Source organism: Aphelocoma coerulescens, chromosome 2 (assembly GCF_041296385.1).
Source record: "Aphelocoma coerulescens isolate FSJ_1873_10779 chromosome 2, UR_Acoe_1.0, whole genome shotgun sequence".
In the NCBI taxonomy this organism is placed as follows: Eukaryota; Metazoa; Chordata; class Aves; order Passeriformes; family Corvidae; genus Aphelocoma; species Aphelocoma coerulescens.
This window is the reverse complement of record NC_091015.1, coordinates 139,249,316-139,267,269: the sequence shown is the minus strand read 5'-3', so window position 1 is coordinate 139,267,269 and position 17,954 is coordinate 139,249,316. Positions and strand designations below refer to the sequence as shown.

At 39.0% G+C, this 17,954-nt stretch overlaps 1 long non-coding RNA gene across 1 annotated transcript; it reads right to left on the bottom strand.

Moving 5' to 3' along the window:
- Positions 1-1,182: 1,182 nt before the first annotated feature.
- On the bottom strand, positions 1,183-16,451 carry LOC138105264 (uncharacterized). The gene is made up of 4 exons (XR_011148434.1): positions 16,323-16,451; positions 6,694-6,767; positions 2,687-2,879; positions 1,183-1,980 (listed from the first exon to the last, which is right to left on the bottom strand). It is a non-coding gene; the product is annotated as an uncharacterized lncRNA (long non-coding RNA).
- Positions 16,452-17,954: the final 1,503 nt, after the last annotated feature.

Sequence of the window (17,954 nt, the reverse complement as noted above, 5' to 3'; positions counted from 1 at the left end):
GAAGATGATCAGGTCATGTTTCACACTAGGTCATCAGACTGGGTAACTGGAAGCTCGTGTTTGACCAGAACAATGAAATAAACATTTTAGCAACACAACTGGACATTTTTTAATGCTTTAAATTATTGTCATAATGAAACTTCTTTTATCAGTTAGGTCTTGATGTAAATTAGCAATGACTAGCAGTTATGACTTAGAGCAATAAATAAACAAACAAAAAACACCATATCTTGTCCCAACTAGAGGTTTATCTGATTGCCAGAATTAGGTAGATAATCATAAGAGGCATGATTTCCTTGGGGTTTTGTTGTTGCTTTTATCTTTTTGCTATAAGAACTTTAGAAGAAAATACATCTTCTAACCATATAACCTTGGCTTGTGTTGTGCTGCATCTCAAAAGAATTTTACTAGAAAGGCTGGCATATTTTTTAATCTACAAACTATCCTCACACCCCTTAGGTTAACCAGCTACAGTGTCTCTGTCATGTACCATGTTGTCTGTTTATCTCTAAATTTTTGAAAGTACATAATTTTATAGATAAATATATCTTAAACATACCTTGCAAAAGCTGATAGCAAACTGCTGATAGGGAGGTCAGTTATCCCAGCGTTTTTGTACACCCTGTACTCCTGTAAAGGTCAGTTTCCTCTCGGTTTGAAAACTCAAAGGCTGCTAGAAGGCACAGTATATACAATCACAGAATCATGGAATGGTTATGGTTGGAGGGAATATATAAACTGAATGCTAATGAGACACAGAGCATTGTATTCTGGTACAGAAGATTTATATCATTTTTCTCTTAGTACAAGCTTAACTGGCTATTTTAAGACCCCAAGACAAAAATTAGTAGTTCATGTTTTTCCTTATCAAATCCATCCTGTGAGACTACACAAGATAATTAGACATACAAGAGGATTTCAGAAAAAATTAAAGAAATTTATGTCAGGGCTGGCAGGCTTAAAAATTAAGCATACCTGCTTGGCTGTTGTAAGCAATTGTGTTTCCTTGCCCCACTGGTCTGCCTACTAGCAACATTCTTTGTAAACCAGTGAAGTGCAGAAACATTGTGAATATTTTGTCTGTGTCTCTCTGCCTTTAAAATTTATAAAAGGTGGCTGTAATTATAAATCCTTACAGTATTAATTTTGTTAGGGTATTATTTAAATAACTGACTCCGTATACATAACTTGAAAATTAGGCTTTTAATTTAAATCTTGTGAATCAGTCTTTTGTGACAGGTTGGGTATACAGGCTATCTCTCGTGGGGTTTTCCACAGCCTGGCTCCAGGACACATCAACTCAACTTCTGCTGAATTGAATGGGAATTGATTCATGAAATTCCCATGACAGTGAGTTTTGCTATATGTGAATCAACACATACAGGTAACCAGGGTGACCACCAAACCACAGCTGAAATGCAAAGGGTAGATTTATTTCGTTGCCTCACTAACAGTGCCAGGTGACAGAGACACACGGGAACACAGGCTCCGTTAGGTTTAGCTAATCCTAGCAAAAAGCTAAAGCAAAATCTAAAGCAGAAAGTGGACACTAGTGAGCACTAGATTCCAGTATACCCTTTTCTGAGAAAGTAAGCTGCATAGCAATCACAGAACCCTGCTCATTACTAATTAACTACTAACAGATCTAGATTCAATCTAGCACATCCCAATCAAACCTGTCATTATCTAAAACCCTTCGCAACCCACACTGGCCACTGAAAAGGACTGTTGTTGTTTAACCCCGGCCAGCAATCAAGGCCCACACAGCCACTCACCCCCTCCCCCACAGCAGGGCTGGTGAGAGAATCAGAAAGGTAAAAGCTAAAAAATGCATGGGTTGAGATGAAGACAGTTTAACAGGGAAAGCAAAAGCTGTGCACCCAAGCAAAGCAAAGCAAGGACTTCATTCACTGCTTCCCACAGGCAGGCAGCAGTTCAGCCATCTCCAGGAGAGCTGGGCCCCATCTGTGGAATGGTCACCTGGGAAGACAAATACCGTTACTGCAAACATTTCCCCTTTCCCCCTTCTTCCCTCCACTTTATATACTGAGCATGATGCCACATGGTTTGGAACATCCCTTTGGTCAGTTGGGGTCACCTGTCCTGGCTGTGTCTCCTCCCAACCTCCCATGCACCCCCAACTTCCTTGACAGCGTGGCAGTATGAGCAGCAGAAAAGTCCTTGGCTCTGTGCAAGCCCTGCTCAGCAATGACAAAAGGATCTCTATATTATCAGCCCTGTGTTCCACACAAATCCAAAACACAGCCCCGCACCAGTCACAGTGAAGATTAGCTCTATCCCAGCTGAAACCAGCACAAGCTAGTAGTCCATGAGCACCATAAATATACTGCTTTAGCCTCTGAAACAAAAAGGCTATTACTAGTCCTCCTGTAGTTAAGGCTTTAGTTAATGTTTTGTAACATATTTAGACAGCTTCAGCCTGCTCCCTGACAGAATAGGATACACCAATAATGCCACACCCTGGTGGTGGAAAGTACTGCCTTGGCTGGATGAAAGCAAGTGATCCTTTGTCAAACCATCCCAAAGCAAATGAATTCACCAGTCCTCTGCCCAAACCTGCAGAAAGGGGGTTGATACAGTGTTTGCCAGATAGAGACCTGTGTCTTCTGATCTTACTTCAAAAGTACTGTCATAAGTATCTTGATGCCATTATTTTGAGTAATACCTGAACTGTCCTGGTTTAGCCATCCCAACCAGACTTCCTGGTCAGGCAGCACAGCTGGCTCTCCTCTGGGACAGGAGAAATGGGTTTCTCCTCCCTAGGCCCAGCATGAACAGCTCACATCCCACAGGAGATGCAGTGCTTAGGATGTGCAGAAGGTGCTCCATCAGGCCTCTCCCAAGGCTGCATCAAACCCCTGAGGAGAAGACATGCAACAGATGTGAGGCTCTAAATGGATTTATTTATTGATCTGACTCCAAAATAAAATATAGGCAGAAGAAATTCGTCTGTACATAATACTACAGAGTGAGACAAACTTCTGCCTGCATGTTAGGAGATCTGCTTCCTCCTGTAAAGAAACCCTCTGTTTTAAACCAAATCACAAGGCTTTGTTTTAAACTACTGCAAAGTCTATGTTGATTTCACCGAGATAACACCCAATCTGTATTCAACCAGCTGTTTCCACACCTTATACTTACCCCTAACTCCTTAGCACCAATGTATAGAGATTTGGTTTTCATACTTTAACCCTTGTAATGGCCCATTTGTGGAAGGAACACAGTTTATCAGCATCATATTGCCTGTTAAAGAAAGCTCAGGTTCTGAACATACCTATCTGAACATACCTAGCAGTTTGACACAAACTGCTAAATGCCATTTTCAACTGTATAAGATGTCTGTATCAACCCCTGGTATAGATTTATCAGGTGCTGGCTAAAGGAAGTCAACAATTAAAGCTGTCAGAAAAAATATATTTGAAATCCATAAAATTCTAAATTCACCATCAGACAATAGGCAAATACATAATTGAAAAACACATCTCATTGCCTTTAAAGACATTGATGACTTCCAAATGGAGGAAATTTGTGTCACTTTTAAAGCACAGAGCATTATTGTGCTAACAGCCCATTAAATCACATCATCATCATTTGTACTACTGCAGCAAGAAACATAAATGTACCTTAAATATAAAAGCTGTATTGTAAAACTTGCATTTGACAGGCTATAAACCTTCTTTTTGATATTTCTTTCTTCGTTGGTAGGTGAACTATGGAGGTTTGGTTGGAAAACGTTGCACTAACCAGATGGTCATATGAGGTTTCCATATGAGGTTTCCATATGAGGTTTTTAGAGCACTCTCAAATTTGCGTGGTATTGAAACACAACAGCTCTAACATTAGTAAATGAAAGGCAAGGACTTCTTACACACATTAAATTTGGCTCCCTTCTATACAGATTTGAAGGTCCATCCAACAGCAAAAAAAAAAAGCTAAAAATACCTGATCTCTGGCCAGCACCACAATTTCTGGCCTTTACCACTTCGGGTTTCCACTGGTAGGTGAAAGCTGTTAATCGATAGCTTTCCCCAGTGCTATGGGAAGTTTGTAAGAGGAGGATAAACGAGCATTTCTCAGAATAAATCAGAGTGCTAAATGAGCTTCAGCATGCACACTGTGTAGATGACTTCCCCAAGTCCCTTCTGGGGCTATTTTCTGTAATCTGCAATTGTTTCAGGCTGTTACCTTACAGATTCAGCTTAGTGCTGCAAAAGCTCCTCACATCATCCCATGGTCTTTTAATGCCAGCTTTTGTAATGGAAAAAAAATCTATCGCATAACTTGGTTACAAAAAAATTGATTCAGCTGAAACCTTCAAAACCACTAAGAAATCTTGGAATATTGTGTTCAAAAGAATATCCTCCATCATGCCATGCTTTAGGTGAGGTTTTGATGTAATGATGTGTATGTAGCTAAGAGTGGGGAAAACATCAGTTTTAAAATACTCACACCAAAGCATTGAAGTACTTCTGAAAAAGCTGCTTAAAATTTTCTTTATCAGGAAGAACCAACCGAATCTTGCCCTGATTCAGAGAGATATAGCAAGACCTAACTTTACAGACTGTATCAAAGCTGATTTCACAGGATTAGCCTGGGTTGTACTTCAGATGCAATGCTGATGTCCCTCTGGACAGATTATTTGTCACAATATATTACAGCTGATTCATGAGTACTGAATGCTAAGGATGCTGCAAAGCTAATAATGATAGCTATGACTCCTAGTTTACCATCTAAACTCTGCAAGCATGTAATTCATTTCAGGAAGGTGAGAAAGCTATTAAAAAGTAGCATAATGTGACTCATTCTGTCAGGCAGTATAAATAGTGTAGGAGAATCAGAGTTTGTCAGCATCTCTCCTGGCTTTGGATGTATCTGAAGGGTAGTTCACTTCCCCTCTAGATTGGGTGAGTGTCCTGCTTCCTGTTCTTTATTTACCTATAAGAGAAAACTTGATTACCTATAAGAGAAACTACCTGTTATTTTGTGAGTGATAGAAAGTTCTGGTTCTTTCAACCAGTATTTTACCATTTCACGACAAAGAGACCCAAATTGAAAGCTGTTTCACTACTAAAAAACCCCACACCTGACTCGTCTGCTAAGGGTTTAATCAAAGCAAGGAGGAGTAAATCCCTTATATAATACTAGGAATTAATGATTTACCCAACTTCAGGTGTGTGTAAGTTTTTATGTGACATTTGCTCTGAAACTGCAGTCTATTCACATTACAATTAAACGTAGAAAAGCTGCCTTTGTAATGCGTGCAGAAGTGGATTATAGATCTCCTGCTGGTGTTTACAAGACAATCGTGCTCAACAGTCCCAAACTGTTTGAACTTCCCTTCCTATCCTTTGTCATACACTGTGGCCCAGACTGCACTTCTCACTGGGAAGCATCCCTCACAACACTTTTCTCTTCTGGATTAGTCTGCATTTCTGGGCGAAGTAGAAAACCATGACTAACCAGGCTCTGAACACAGTAACATTAAATCACAGTTTCAGTTTCCATTAGAGAAAACATTTCGAGCCTGTAAGAAGGCAGAGAAAAATAATGAATATGTGAGTCAAGGGTAATAAATACGTATGTGATCCTTCCTGAAATGATAATTTTCATGTGAACTCTAAAGTTCAGTGTTGTCACAAGGAGTAACAAAGATATATGGAAGGGTGAATCCCAGTAGGAGCCTCTTTTGCCTTAAGCCTGGCCAAAGGCCAATGTTGCCCCATTCCCATGCAGTCTTCTAAATTCTGAGTTCATAACTCCTACTAAGTTGTTCAAAATCTTGCAAATGGATGCAAAAAATAGTAAAAAATTAGTGCATATAGGCTTCCATTGTGTCCCATAACTCCTTAGCTGTAAATCAGCCCTAGCAGTCCTCCCCCATTCAGAGATCACAGAAAGATAAATTTCCCTTCCCATTTTAAACAGGCTTTGTCAGTTCTTAGAGAATACCTATAGTAGTCAGACAGAAGGAGAAGAAATGATGGAAGATGATAACATTCTGTCATAAAATGTGTGAAATTAAATTTAAATTAATTTTAGTATATTCATTTCAGGTAAGAAATAATTATTTCCAGCAGTTAAAAAGTTCTTCAATATTTCAGACACAATAGTTATTAAATCTTTTCAGCAATTACCAGTAGACTTTTGAAGCTATAATATAAGGGGCCTTTACCTTAGAAAGTATATTCAGTCTGAAATAGAACCTGTAAATGGATTCTTCTTATCATCGTTGAAGAAGTGTAAACTTAATCTAGTTTCTGGTTCTTTATCTCAATTCTTTTTTAATTGACATTCTGCTTAAGCTAATGAAAAACCACCCTCTCTAAAGTCACTGCAGTTACTACCTTATTCTGGCCTTGTCAAGAATGACTGACAGAAAGGTGAAGCTTAAACACTGATAGTTTGAAATCTTCCTGTTAATCCAAAGTCACTAAAATCTTAGAACTCTTCAGACTGAACATATAGCTATTATTCTTTGTAACTAACTTCAAGAGGATTTGAAATACTAGATAACATGATTCAGTAAGACCTTAGTACACTCTTAAAACTCCACTGTAAAAGACCCATTGGTTTATTAGATATTGTGATTTATTCCAGAAAATGCTTTCAAAGAAGGATCAGAAAAAAAGAAAAAAGAAAAAAGTTCTATATTTGAAGCATGATCTTTCCTACCTTCCTGTAATTCAAGCTGCCAGTTTCTCTTGAATAAAGCTGTTAGTCAGAGCCCAGATCCAGCAGATGAAACCCTGACGGAAAGGAAGTGATACTGAGTCAAGCAAACCCAACCTAGAGTAGGTCTCTCTCAATTCCCATAACCTATGCCAAATGTACTTTTCCTGGACAGAGATGCAACTTGGTGACACAGGGCATTGTATCTGTCAGAAGCACATCATTTAGTGTATGTACCACATTATTACTGCACAAGAGCATTGGGTTGGAGGAATATTTTCCAGTGCAACAGGCTGAGGTAGAAAGAAGAGTGATCCCTTCTAATGATAGCCAAGGGGTTTGTTGGAGGAAATATTTCTATTTTTCAAAATTTTAGGGCAAAAAGTAAATAAAAAACCTTGGTTTAAATTTCTATACTAAGCTTTTAATTTGGGAAAAAAAGGTACATTTTGTGTTGTGATGTGGCCATTCTTTAACCAACTCTATTCATCATTTAATTCAATATGTTCAACATCATTAAAAAATTAAATACTAGCTGAGCAGAAGATTAACATTTTTATTTTCTTCAAAGTTCTTGGAGTGTTTACATGCATTTATGTTTTCTATATTAATATTTTGCTTTTCAAGCCATCCTGGGGGCTTTTTTACTGTAATCATTTGAGCTACAACTATCAATGTACTTCTTGGAAAACAGGGCTGTAATTCATTCTCGTCAGAAACAGATGGCTGAGAAAATGAAAGCAAAAACAGAATGAAAGACAAGGCCACCTGGATCCATCAAGATGATGAGAAAAGCCTGTGAACCTAATGCCAGTGGTACCCGGAGCCAACACAAGTTGGCTTTCAAAACAAGAGCTAGGAATCAGTCAATAATAAAGATAGAAAAATAAAAATATAAGAAAACCCCTATGAAGCTGTAGGAGAAGCAGTAAACAGTCCTGAGAATTTTAGACAATGTACAAAACCACATTAATTCACTGGGAAATTGGCTGATCAGGACTCGTTACCGTTTCTATTTCTGCTTACAGATATGACATGAAGCATGATGCTGAGGGGAATATATGCAGAGCAACCCACAGAGACTTGAGCCCCTGTGCTGCACTTAGCAAAACTCACAAGGATGCCCATATTTCACATGCAAACTGTAACTCTGTGAGACTTAAAGGTACAGTACTTTTGAAAGATGTGGAGGTACAATCATAAAGTACAATATTAATTATGCTGAAACAAATGCCTTGTTCAAATAGCAGTGCTAGTCACGGGTTGCAGTAGCAGTTATCTGCATCCGCAGCCACTTTGAGCTTTTGGGTTTTATTTAAAAAGCTTAATTGGAATTTTTATTACTCCCAATTAAGCTTTTTAATTAAAAAGAAAGTTAAAAGAGGCTGGAGGCAAGTATTGCTGAAACTCATATCTACATAGACTCTGAAGGAGAAAAAAGGCGTTTTGTAAAATTGCAACTGTCAGCCAGCTGCAGCTTTCAGTTTCAGCTTACTGCTGATCCCATTTACCTAGCCAGTGGCATGCTGCAAATGCAGATACACACGTCTGCTTGGAAAAACAGGCTTTCGGCTTTAAAGAGCACTATAAGACTATAAATCCTGTTTCATTCCTGCAAAGGACACATCACATGAGTGAAAAATATTACCTACTCTCCCATCTCCACTTTTTTTATTCCAGTAGCAATTTGAGTCAGGTAGATATTTTCCTTTTCTGAGATCAGGGTAGATTCACCACAAAATGAATTTAATGACATTCCAGCAGACATGGGATTACCCTCAAATTTCTCTCCAGACTTCTACATGTATAAACAGAACTGAAAACATGTTCATAAAACAGGGGTCTGCCTGACCCTTCTTATAGAACCAAACCAATATTTTAGACCCCAAATTTTCCTTCAAACTCAGTTTATCCATGTGGTCTTTAACACTTTATATGGTTTAAAGAAGGAGTGAGAACTATTATGGAGACATCTGCAATAATCAGCTGTCAAAGCAGAGACTGGGAAACATTCTCATATCCCAACAAATGAAATTTTTTTAGATAATTAATATCTTGGACCAAATATAAAAAAAATAGTATCATTCATTCTTGTCCATTAAATTTTCCAGGATTTGGAAGCAAAGATACTTCATATTTAGTTCAATTTGAGTTTTTTTCAGAGACTAAGGTAGTATTCTATCTTGTTGGATTAGCCCTTGGAATTCACTCTATTGTTCCCAGAGAATATCTGATAAAAATATTTTCTAAATATACCCAGTGACAAAGAATTTATTTTTACTTTAATATATATTATTAAAGTGCAATAGTTAGACAGTATGTTGTTGGTGAAATAATTCTTGAAGTTTAAGTTTAGATATGCTGTTTCCCAGATATGAATCTCGACAGAGCTGGTTCTTATCCCACATTTGCTTTAAGTAAAAATGTTAAACTGCAAATTACTCTTTGAGAATAGATGTGTTTTACACAGGGCTTAGAGGACAAAGTCATAGAGGGGAGTGAAGATTAGTATTGTATGCTTTTTTTTTTTTTTTTAAACATGGTTAAAAGAGCGAAAAGTGAAGCGATTACCCAACCAACAAGCTGAAACATTTCTCTCAAGAGAAAGAGGCATTTAATTCCATGGGAAATTAAGGATTCAAGAAAGATTGATTTCCTCATTGTTATTGCAGATAAAGTTGTGCTTTGAGCAAAGACTAGAGGGTGAAGTGCATGGGTAAACATGTACTGTTTTTCTTAGAACGACATAAAACAAAGATTGAGGGATCTTCACCAGTTTAGATACAGTCCAGACAGTGTTTTGATATTTTTAATAGAAATTATAAATCATGCTGGATAACTCTTGAAACAGATAATAGAATCATCTAAGTACATCAATCTAAGAACTTCTAGGTTTTCTGTGTCCTTTGTCTTTCCATTTCTTCAACATTTAATTCAGAATATTTGTGTTCGTTTGTACATCAAGATCATTACCACACATCTTACTAAGGGAATATCCTTCACAGCTATTAGTAGTCTGAGGACCAGAGATTAAATTATAATGCAGTTTTAAAAATATGAGGGCAAATCTTATTCACATTAGAGCCCAAAGATCAACACCATATAACACAGGCATGAAAAGCTTTGTACTGAAATATACTACTTTTTTTTCTTTCTCTCTTTGACTTCTTAAGCCAAAATGTCTCTGGACTGCCAACACAAAGGGTTTCTTCTAGCCAGTGAACAGCCATGTTAGAAAAGGCACAACCTGTACATCCCACACTATGAATTATAGATGTGGTGAATTTTGTAGGCTTCTTCCCCCAAGGTCCCCGAGGAAGCCATGAGCAACCACCTCTAAGCATGGTTCTCCTCTCTCTCTTGCTCACATACATAGTGTCCAAAGGAAAGAAAAGGGGGGAGCTTTGGCCCCACCTCCCAAGCACAAATTAGTATAGATGATGAGTAGGATAAGAGAAAAAGAGCTCTGCTGCTGGTCTGCACCAGGGATAGTCATCTAAACTGACTGACCCAGGAGCTGTACAGTTGTAATACTGACTATAACTCAGGAGAGAATATGATATTGCAATTTACGTTAAATGATCTAACTATGATTCCAAACTACATTAAAATGTCAGTCATTTTATAGATCCTAATCTTTTAAAAAAGAGGCCAACACATACCATTGTTTCCCCATTACTCAGTGCTTCATTAAAAAGATCTTTTAAAAAAACCTGCTGGCAATATTGCAAATACACTTAATCAGATTCATTGTTGAGCCCTAGGACATTTTTCCATATTTATGAATATATATTTTATGTATTTTCTCATAAATATGTCTCTTAGATATAGGCTGATAAAATTTAAATATTAATTATTAAATAATTTTTAGCAAGGATTACAATGGGTGTTTCCATATATAAATGAGGTTATGGTGGGGTTTGTAGTTTTTTTGCAAAACTTAATTACCCAGAATCTGCTGTGGTCATACTGATAAGATGGGGACAAAGGTTTCAAGGCATTTGTTTTAAATGGATTATGTCATCTGATACATACTAGAAAATGTCTTTAGCAAGTGAGAAACCAAGGCAAATAAATCAGGTATAAATCTAAATTACTGGCTTTAATGTAAGAATTTCATTATGTTCTCTGAGAGACTTGGTAAAATTTCTTAAGTTAGCTCTCCTGAAGGGTGTGATATCAGCTGTGGGTGCACTACCAGCACAGCTCCAGCACCACTCAGGAGTGGCTGGACAGGTGCTCACTTCTCCAGCCAAAGGAGCTTGGCTCTGATCTACATGACTTTGGATAACATTCAGGATGCGTCCTCAATACAGTGTGGGGAGAGAGAAAAAAAAAAACAAACCAAAACCACGTTATTTAAATGAGCCTACATTTTTCCTTTCTTCGTACTAGGTTGGCTATAAATCTCTGCCTTACTTAATCTTTCCATCAGTCAGTCTCAGCCAGGGAAGTCAGGGCACTTAAGAGCTGCTTGGTTCCGAGCAATTACCTGAACAAAAGACTGTCTGGGACTGGACTAACTATTGTCTCATCTTTATTCAACAGCACTTTCAGATCATGAAAGGAGACACCTGGAAAATGCAAGGGAGGAGGCACAAGAAACAGGACAAATTGAAAGAGAAAAAATATACTGTAAATGTACACCATAAGAGAAAAAGGTAGAGATGTATATTTGTTGCTAGACCAAAGCAAAGATTTAGGTGAGAATATAGTAGGTGTAAAATTAAAAAAAAAAAAAAAAAGGCTTCTCTGCTTCAGTACTAAATTTTTGCTAAAAATAAGAAGACAGTGAACATTTCAACCACAAACAACCAAAGACTCTTTTGGACTATCTGAAATCCAGAATTAACTGCTATTGCAAATCATGATGGGAGCTTAATCTTTGGTCTCTCACATAGCTCTGCTGATCAACAAGCCATTTATTAAACTGCCAAATTTTTTTCCCCCTCCACCACCTTGGAAAGCCTCTGACTCACCCTGATGTGATGTGGAAAATATTCTAAGATAAACTCAGAAAATTTTGCGTGATAAGAAAATTCACTCTAGTTGAAGCTGAGCCCTGAGACAAACTGCATTTACACATACTGAGTTTAGTGCTCCACTAAGGAAAACTCCAGTGGGCAGTGACTTTGTTTTAAATGTTTTTGTAAGGATTGCAAAGACAATGATTTTTACCAATATTCTCAGGTGGAAACTTTTTAAAGTGGAAACTTTTCTACTTCCTTATATGACTATAAACAATTTCATGCAGCAATGAACTTAAGGAAACATTTTATGCAAAGATTCATAAAATTTACCATTAGATCACCTAATCTAAATATTTAGATAACCCATGGATGCTGTTCCAATTATGCTGAGCTTTAACTTCATCTCTCTCCTGCAGTTTTCTTTGGGTTGAATCACTTTTTATTACTTTCAGAACTACATTCAAAGCTCCTGAATTTGTTAGTGGTCTCAAGACGGGCAGTAACGGGAAGCCTTAAGCACAGCCTCAGCCTCTAGCCCAGTTGAAGATGGGAGCCAGAGCTCATACTCCTTCTCCAGTAGCACATGGTCTGCCCAGAAGGAGATTTGCAATGGGTGTCTCAGAAATTACAACCACACAAACATGAATTGCCAGTTTTTTGGACTCATTCATGTAACACCTTTGCTAAAGTTGACCTTGTACTAAAAAGCAAGAGCTTTCACTACTTCCACATAGCTTCAGGCTGGCTTTCTGTTGTGAGGATTAAGACCCTTACACAAAACCAATCTCCACCTCTCTCGGTCTTGTAACTCTTTGATGATGCCACCTAAATAGATTTTAACTCTACGGAACTCCAAACGTCCAAAAAGCAGTTGAGTTCCACAGAAGTGAGGCAGTATGCAGGGTTGGATGTTATCAGCCCAGTGAGTGAAATAAAACTACCCTGCAGTTGGAATGTCTGTCAAAGTAGCAGTGGTGCCACCTGTGAACTCCTGGCACTTACAACAAATGTTTCATGCATACATGTGTATCATTGCACAACATGCAAAGAGGTCAAAATTCTTTAAGATAAACAAAGCCAGGCTCCTAGTAATAACATTTTTTTTTAATGCTATAAAACTATAATAAATAATAGCCATAAGAAAAGGAAGAGAAACTGTGGTGACCCACAGCCCTTCTCATAGTACATGGTATGAAGTGTCTTTCTGTATTTAAAATCTTTCATCATTTTGTCCATCTGTGGGGCCTGGACATTGTGTTAGCAGTCCCCACACGGCTTTGGAAACTTGGAGCAGGGTGGAGGCTCCACAGTCCTCTCATGTTGTTTTGAAAGTATGTCTGTCTATAAAATGAATAAATACTTGCTGAAAGCTAAAAATACTTCTGCTGGCTGTGGAGTTACTTTGATACTGTTCTTAAAGTCTCCTTAATTGAGGAGGCCACAAATGGACCAGAACTGCCTATAGCTCTCAGCTGACATGTATGCCCATCAGCATGGAGGGTGTTTAGTTATCTCTTTATAGCATTATGGCACTTTCTAATACAGTTTAAGGGTCTGCTCTTCACAGTTATATGCACATTACCTTTCCTGACTTCCTTTTAATTTTTCACAAAAATTAAACTATGAAGTGTCTATGCAGATCCACTGATACTTTGAGTACTTGGGGTTTGCATTTCAAAAACCCTGATTTACTAGGAAAATGTGACCCAGGACAAGAAGTAGGAAAATCATTCTTCTTATTATAGCAGGTGAGTTTCACCAGAGGCAGGGCAGACTACTGCAGCACCTTAATCATAGCAAAACAACAAGGGGCCTGTATTCTCAGTAACAGAAGGAATAGGCAGTGCAGGCATGTGATGAGCTTTGTTCAGTGCCATGAACAATTTAGCATACTCAGGATTTGGAGGATTCTAGCTCAGGCTGAGGTTGTAAAGGAAAGAGAACCTTCAGAACCACTCTTTCTCTTTATTCATTCTGTAAAATCTAAGAGATGATGATTTCCTATGGGTCAGACACTGAAATAACGGGAAATGTAAGCATAACCCTCCTACCCCACCCAACCCCACAAAATTATAGATCTGTACCAGTTGTGGCATATTGCAGGGCAAAAATATGTCAGTCAGGAAATCTGTGCTAGATTGACCCCTGCTGGAACAGAGGGTTGCAAATAATTTGAATAATTGCTACAGAGAGCAGGTGGTAGAAATAGTCCACTAGAAAAGTTTCAAATACAGTTTAATTCAGCAAGGGAAGTGAGAAAAGTAGAGAAAAAGTTCAAAGAAAATATGACATCATATTTTTAAAAAATTAAAATTGAAATATAATTATAGTTATAATAATAAATTAATGGAGAAAATTATGCCAAAATTGCTATTTGAGGCTATTGCACTCTAATGGATGCCACCAGACAAAAGCAGTCTGGTTTGCATCACCACCATCTCTGAGAGTACCACTACAGCTGGATGCCATCAGTGTGGTGTGACATTATGCTGTTTCTGGCTTTGGCCAGAGCACTGAATCAAATGGATCTCCTGAATTTCCCGGCTCTTTTCTGCTTCCCACATCATTATCAGATGCTTGGGTGCCACTCAAGGATGAGAAATGCTTCTCCTTGAAATGCAGTAACCTCCTCATCCAGTGCCTTGCCCCAGAGCACAGACCCATGAAACTCAGGGTTGAACTAAGTCGCTCATCTTTACACCCCTCTTTTTCCAACGGCAAAACTGCAGGAAGGTGTGCCCTGCAATGCCTGGGAACTCAAGACAGATCACAACAGCAGAAATGGGTCACAGAATCAGTGCTACAATATAATAAATCACCGAAGATGCAGTTCTGCTGTGGAACTTTGCTGTTGTAAAGTCAGGGAGATTGAGTGAACCTTGCGGAATGCCCTTCCTCAATGCTGTCATGAACGTTCATCATATTTGTCAGATTAATAAATTGTAGTAAGAGAGAAGAACACACGTTTGAGAAGGACACCATAAATATATTTTGATACAGGTGATAAAAACACACTGCAGGATGAAGAGAAACTTGGTTAAATTCTTTATAGACTACTGATGATTAATTTGAACTTCTTTCCACTGCTTTAAAAGCAAACATGAAAAAGAGATACATAGTTTAGTCAATTCATTAATCACCACATATAATCTTGGAAAAAAAAGCACAAATCAAATGTAAATGTGGGAAAGGAAGTTGCCACTGTCCAAAATATGTAACTTTGCAAAAGTAAAAGTCAATAAACAAAGCTTTGTACAAAGAAATAAAAGGAAAGACAAAAAATTATACAAACCTCAAAATCTGGGATTCACCATCCTAAATATAGTATAATGTAAAACTCTGTTTAAAATAACTCTCTACAATTTACATTGCAGCCTGTGTTAGATACTTTAAAGTCAATAATGGGATCATGCATTTGTAGAAAAAATAAAAATTAAGAAATCAAAAATCAAAATCAATAAATCAGAAATGTTAACAACTACAGCAGAAAGCATTTGAACCTTCTACTTATATCTGCAAAATTTAAGTCAAACGCCTAGCTTTTCATCCAGACATGCAAATTACAACATTTATAATAGCAAATCTGCCTTATTTGCATTTGTTTCTCTTTGGAAATAATAACCTTGTGGACTTTGCATTTGTGTACAGAAATGATATTGCACAAGGCACATTTTAGAGACTTTGCACTACCAGAGCCATGTGTATCCATTGCCATGGTTCATACTCACAGCTGCTGTTTTCCTTACAAAGGTTTCTAAAATCTACAGATAAAAAACCAGCAGAAAACAATACAGGGTAAAAAAAAATCCAAGGTTTTCCTGGACTTCCTTAAGCACTGAAGAAGGCTTAGAGAAGATCAAGCACTTCAAATGTTGCAACCTGTTTCACATTCCTAATCAAATCAAACATGAACAGAATAAAATTACATGAAGAGTAATGAAGTCTATGATAATGATTTCTAGATTTCAGTAAGTGGTCTGCTTCAGCTTCTCTAGTTTTTCTTCTTTAAATATCAGTCTTAACTGCAAAAGTAGCTTAATTAAGAAAAGAAAAATTCTGTGAGAAAAAAATTGACGGTGTTTAAAGATGAAGATATTCTTTTATTACAAAGAAAATGCCTTGCAGAATGTTCTAAATGTACTGAAAACATAAGTATAAGCCCCAAGTCAATGGTGAAGGGGACATGCGAATATCAAATACTGCGGTAACAAGGCTGGAAAACATAGCCAGTGTTCGAATTTGTAGTGAAGCAGCTGACTAATTTGGCAGCTAAGAGCCCACCAGAATCAGCCAGAAGGTTACCAGGAGGAAAAAAACCTCTGCTACTCCTACGCAGAAAGAAGCTATAGTCTGGCCGGAAGGTATTTTACAGCCTTCCCCTTACACCAACGATTCTGTACGTAGGACAAACAAAGGCAGAAAAGATGACGAATGGAACAAGGGAGGAAAGCAGGACCACAAACGCCCCTTTCCGACCACGAGGAGCAGCGGCACTGGCCGGCACCGACGCTGCCAGCGCTGGGCACGGCCCGTGCCGCTGTCGCGGCGTCTCCAGGCCGCGCACCGCCCCCTGCGCGACGGCCCCGCCACAGCGCTGCCTCCCCCGCGCCCACCGCCGCGGCTTCCCAGCGCCCGCTCGAGGGAGAAGCCAAGGGCACATACCTTTCTGTGGCCACGTGTTGGGGTCTCCTCCCCCTGCCATGTAGCCCTGGGAGAGGGGCCGCAACAGCCACGAACGCTGCACAGGACGGCTTGGTGGTGATGGTTGATGAAAAACAATCTGCGATCACAGTGTGCTCACAGCCCAGAAAGCCAACAGTGCTGGGCTGCATCCAAAGCAGCGTGGCCAGCAGGTCAAGAGACGGGATTCTCTTCCTCTACCCTGCCCTTGTGAGACCCTGCCTGGAGTGCTGTGCACAGTGCTGGTGCAGTTCTTATGCCTCCAGCATAAGAAGGACACAGAAAGGCTTCTGGAGCAAGTCCAGAGGAGGGCCACAAAGTTGGTAAGAGGGCTGGAGCACCTCACCTAAGAAGAAAGGCTGAGAAAGCTTGGATTGTTCAACCTGGAGAAGAGAAGGTTGTGTGGAGACCACGTAGCAAACTTCCAGTATCTGAAGAGGGCCTACAGAGAAGCTGGAGAGGGATTTTTTGTCAGGAACTGTAGTGATAGAACAAGGAGTAATGGGTACAAACTGAAAGAGGTGAAATCTAGGCTAGATATTGGGAAGAAATGCTTTACTGTGAGAGTGGTGAGATACTGGAACAAGCCCGCCAGGGAGGTTGTGGATGCCCCAACCCTGGCAGTGTTCAAAGCCAGACTGGACAGGGCCTTGAGCAACCTGGTCTAGTGCCAGGTGCCCCTGCCCATGGTACAGCAGACTGTTACTAGGTGATCTTTAAAGTCTCTTCCAATCCTCATGATTCTATGATAAAAGCATACCCACACTGCTGAGAAGAGGCAGGAGTGTTACCTCCCAGCAGAATGAGATGCAGAGGATAAACACTCACGTTCAATGAATCTCCCTGTCTGTGATGCTGGCAGGTCCCAGGCAACGCCAGGCACACAAACCGCTTTAGAAATGAACATTCTCGCTTTCATTTAATGACTGTGACAGGGGAGAAAGGAAGAAAATATATTTGTAATTAAAGATGGATACAGGAAATACAAGATTTAGAGGAAATAATGTATTAGTTGTCTTTCAAAGAGTCTAATTCCCCAGGATGATCTAACTCTGCCAACCACCTGCATGTCAAACGAAGACACCAGGTATCTTTTCAGTGCTTCTTTAAGACAGGGGGAAGGAGAATCAAGGAATACAAAAATGTACTTTTGCTATACCATGTGGATTCTTGGCTGTACTGATCACCAAGGCAAAGCTTTCACCAATCCATATGACAATCCTGCTACATCCACTGTATTATATTGGATATAATGACTGTGTGAGATTTTTCCTCGTTGAAGCTTTGTAAATGTCAAGGGTAAAAATCAATGTTGCAGAAAGCAACTCCAACAGTTTGATGCTGTACACAGGTTGAAAGGTACTGCTTTCTGAGGACATGCTGGATAAAAACAGCAGCAGTTTCTGTGCTACAAGGAAAAACTATCTGCACACATTCTCCAGAGAATTGGTCCTTTCAGCTAACTATTACTAAGTACTAGAAACAGAAGGAGGTTTTATACAATCAATCAATTCAAACAAACTTCGAGTAGTAGATACAAGACAGAGCCTCAGCTGAGCTACAACAATCAGTGTACAGCAAAGAAATGCCCCACTTTCCTAGGAAGAACAGCAC